Below are 4,583 nucleotides of genomic sequence, written 5' to 3'. Positions count from 1 at the left end.
ACAGTAGCTGATTACCTTGCTGTGTCCCTTATAGGGCAGAATGACAGTAGCTGATTACCTTCCCTTGTCCCTCATAGAGCTGAGTGACAGTAGCTATCTCACACTATCCCACGGATAGTTATTATCCCTGGGTGTTCGCATACAGGCATGGGAAGCGTCATCCCTGTCGTCCAGTACAAATCTATACAAGCGGAACTAACAACTCCAAGGTTGACAGCAAAATTCTACTGTGACTTTGTCAAACATACAAAAAGTCATGCTTACATAAAACCTGATTAAATACGACGAAGTAAAACACCTGGGTTTTGGTTTCAGTTATACATACAGTGTGTGAAACCCATACTGCCAAACGCAGAAGTTCGTACATATAAACACACCCGAGATATGTTGTGCTAACAAATTTAAGACATGATATGAGGAGATCGAAAACGCCCATCATTATTCGCAGAGACAGAGAGACAGACAGACAGAGACAGACAGACAGACAGAGAGAGAGAGAGAGAGACAGACAGACAGAGAGAGACAGACAGAGACAGACACACAGAGACAGACACACAGAGAGAGACAGATACAGACACTGAGAGAGAAAGAGAGACAGAGAGAGACAAAGTAAGAGAGACAGAGACCGAGAAAGACACTGAGAGAGAGAGAGAGACAGACAGAGAGACAGGCAGACAGACAGACAGAGAGAGAGAGAGAGAGGGGGGAGGGGAGAGAGAGAGAGAGAGAGAGAGAGAGAGAGAGAGAGAGAGAGAGAGAGAGAGAGAGAGAGAGAGAGAGAGAGAGAGAGAGAGAGAGAGAGAGAGAGAGAGAGAGAGAGAGAGAGAGAGGGGGGAGAGAGATGTTATCCAACTTCCAAGATTGTGCTGAGACATAGCGATGTAGTATCGTGGTCAAGGTCGAAGAGAGTCTGTGGGTTCTCTGATTTTAACCCACAAAGGGCAGATCCTAGCGCGACCAAAGAGATACCTATGCGCAGCGCGCCCTTGTTTGTACTTCTCCTTGGCAGGAATAATATATTAAGTTGATAAAGTTGAGTTGGTATCCGGGTGTTGAAATGTATAGCTCACGTTGAACAGTTATCAAACAATGACTACTGTATGCGAACACTAAAAATATGAAACGTTTTTTGGAAACTGCAAAAAGAAACATCTCTTTAAAAAAGATGGACATGTGATACCTTAAATGTTTGTCGTCATGCTTCTGTTGACAAAGCATTTCTTTTCCTGAAGATGGAAATGATATTTATGTTCTCGGTTTGTTAGCTACTGTAGCGAGAAACTAGTCTCTATACACACAGCATACTTAGTCATGTGTTAATTCGCTTGCAAGTTGTTTGATCCGCCAAGTTATTTCCAGCAAGGTATGAGAACAGGATAACAGCATTTAACATCACTGGAAATCGTTTTGATGTTTCTAAATTGTGACGAATTGTCCGATGCAATTCCCAAGTTTGACTTGTATCAGCACTATTTCATGGTGTTTTATAAACACATGCTTGTGGCAGTTAGATGCAGTAGAATTAGCACATCTGATTGCAGAGATTTCATCTGATTACAGTCACATTTTTCATAACTTTACTTTAAGATGTCCAGTATTGACTATGAGGTGGTCCAGCTACATAGAGACGCGAAAACAGTGTACCTGTATTTTGTTGCTTCTACTGAGATAGGCGGGATCTATTACAGCTCGCTCACATCTAGTAGGAAAGAAAGCCCCAGTTGAGAGAGGTCTTAAGTTGAAATTGAGACCCCAGGTGTCTGCGTGTGTTTCATTATATTCAGCATGCACCTGTATATAGTGCCTCAGTCATAGCTACAGGAATTGTTTCATCTATTCTCACATATCTGAAAGGGACTGCTCGCAATCTCCACGTGGGGTGGGTGTGGGCTGAAGCAAGTTGCCCCTCAGTCGTTGTCGGTCAACTCTGTTTTCCTAGTAACCTACAAACACGTCTCTTTTATTTTCCGCTGTAACCTGATTTCTAATGAAATTGAAAGAGGTTATTTAACATATAAAAAAATATACATTGAGCTAATACATAATCTCGTGGTCAGGTTAACACATGTCATCGTATCCCAATTGCGTAGATCGATGCTCATGCTGTCGATCACTGGATTGTCAGGCTCGATTATTTACAGACCGCCGCCACATAGCAGGGATGTTGCCTAGTGCGGCTTTAAACAACAAACCAACCAATTAAACTTTCAGCTGAATTCATAATAACAAAAGTGTATTGAAATGTGAATGGGCTTATAAATGCTGAGGTAAAAAATGTATCAATCATTACTTATTGTGGAAAATCGGATGTTGGCCAGGCTAGTTTGTGTCTGTGTATTAGGTAATGATATTATTCGGGTGTTCACAAGACACCAAAGCATCACAGAATGGTTTGGCTGGCATGGATAATTGGGTTATACATCATCATCATAAACGATCTCCAGTAAGCCTGTGTTTACATGTATAATAAGAGCAATCACTTATGCATCTATATGTCTCTAAAAGTAAGTGTTGCTCGGTATTGAATTTGATATAAAAGTATTATCTCGAGTGATCATGTAATATACGGTTAGAACGTGGCTTGTATAGTATGACCAGAAATTATTGAAAATATTAGGAATATGTTTAATTGGATTTCTAATATAAACAACCTTGACCAGCTAGCAAGTGCTTGCGTTTCATTCAAGAGAGACAACTCCGTTAATCCTTTTTCATTAGTTTGTGAAGGGTTATCCCCCTTTGTTTACTTGCTAGCAGACGACATTTTCAGTGATCCTCAGTATGGATGATTTAGAGAAGAGGAAGTTGATTTTAGAGTATTATAATAAGGACATCAGATCAGCTAAAGTGATTTCAAGTAGAACAGGTATCTTTTTTTCCACCGTTTATCGTGTTTTGAAAAATATTGCAAATTGATATGGCATTGAGCACCAGGGAGGCGCAGGTAGGCCCAGAAAATTGACTGTCGGTGACAGGAGGCGGCTTGGTATTCTTGTTTCTAGAAACCTTAAGGCTGGATATGATTGATAGAGGAACTGTGGCTGTCTGTAAGGAGACAATTAGAACTGAGCTGCATGCAATGGGTTGGCAGAAAAGTCGAGGAATTCAAACACCGATCATGAAACCTGAACAAAAGGAGCAAAAGTTGAACTGGTGCTTACAGCATAAAATTTTAACTGAGACAATGTGATTTTCACAGATGAAAGTTCTGTGTGGCTGTTTCCTAATACACCGAAATTCTGGACCAAACAAACTGAAAACCTTTGTATCAGCGCCTAAAGTACAGTCCGAAATTTAACGTGTGTGTTAGGGGCAACGCCCCTCTGTGTATTTGAAGGGAATATGAACAGTGAGCGTCACACAGATATTCTCGAGGGACATTTACTTCCATCTGCTCACGTGTTCTATGGACATTTTTGGATTTTCCAGCAGGACAACGACCAAAAACATCGTTCAAAGCGTTCACAGGCCTGTTGTCGGACCCAAAATATGACATTATTAGATTGGCCAAGCTATAGCCCTGACCTTAATCCAATAGAAAATGTTTGGGGACTTATGAAGGAAAGTGTCAATAAGAAAATCTGACAAATATTGCTGAAATGAAAGAAGAGGTGGTCCGATATTGGGACAGCATGGACCACGACTTTCTAACTTCTTTGATCAGTAGTATGCCCCGCCGCATTGAAGCCTGCATTGCTGCCCATGGTGACTTGACAAAATACTAACTGTTCACCTGTCTTTGAATCTGGAGTTATGTTCTGCTAATATTCACATTTTATACGTGAGTAAAGTGTGGAAAAAATAAAAAATTACAATCTTTAAATTCTCAATAATTTCTGGTTGTATTGTAACTTCTCGTCTTGATGCTAGGTCCTGTATAGAGCGAATGGAACAAACGACAAAAGTAATATTGTGGCGGATTGACGAGGTCGCTGAACATCTTTACATTCAATAACCTTCCTCATACCTGATTATCTATTCCATTACGATACATAGTGACATGGCATCAGGTTTGATTAACCCATTCGGGACCGTGATACAAGTGAATGCGTTTGAAAGCGGCGTCAAACCCATCTCAAACAATAACTCTCTTAAAACATATTCATTGGTATCCAGTCGGATACTTGCACGGGTAGCTTACTAGAGGTGTGTTATTGATCTTCTCCCATCTCGATTACTCGGGGGGGGGGAGGGATTACTGTTTGAATGCTTGACTGGCATTTTGAGATAGGCATCAAGCGTTGGGCTTCAGCAGTCCTAATTACAGAATCCACTGTGACAGTTCCCTCCTGTGGATTACTACATGTACTTTCCGACCCGTTGAGTAGTTAACCACTACTTGTTCGTCTAGATGACTAAAATAGCTCTTTTCGTGTTGATAAGAAGACGCAACGCCCAACATTCTTCAATCCTATTCCCAAGCAAGGCATATATATTTTAGAAAGGAATTAAACCAATTAAATTAAATTACTGTTTCTTTTTATCATTTGTAAATGCTGACAACTAACATCAAAACGAGTCGAGTAAGAAAGGGTTAAAGAGGACCGACAGCTCAGCCTATGAAATTACAGATCTATCTACCC

The sequence above is a fragment of the Haliotis rubra genome, unplaced genomic scaffold (assembly GCF_003918875.1).
Source record: "Haliotis rubra isolate DU_JTF1 unplaced genomic scaffold, ASM391887v1 Scf57, whole genome shotgun sequence".
NCBI lineage: Eukaryota > Metazoa > Mollusca > Gastropoda > Lepetellida > Haliotidae > Haliotis > Haliotis rubra.
Note: the sequence above shows the minus strand (reverse complement) of the source record.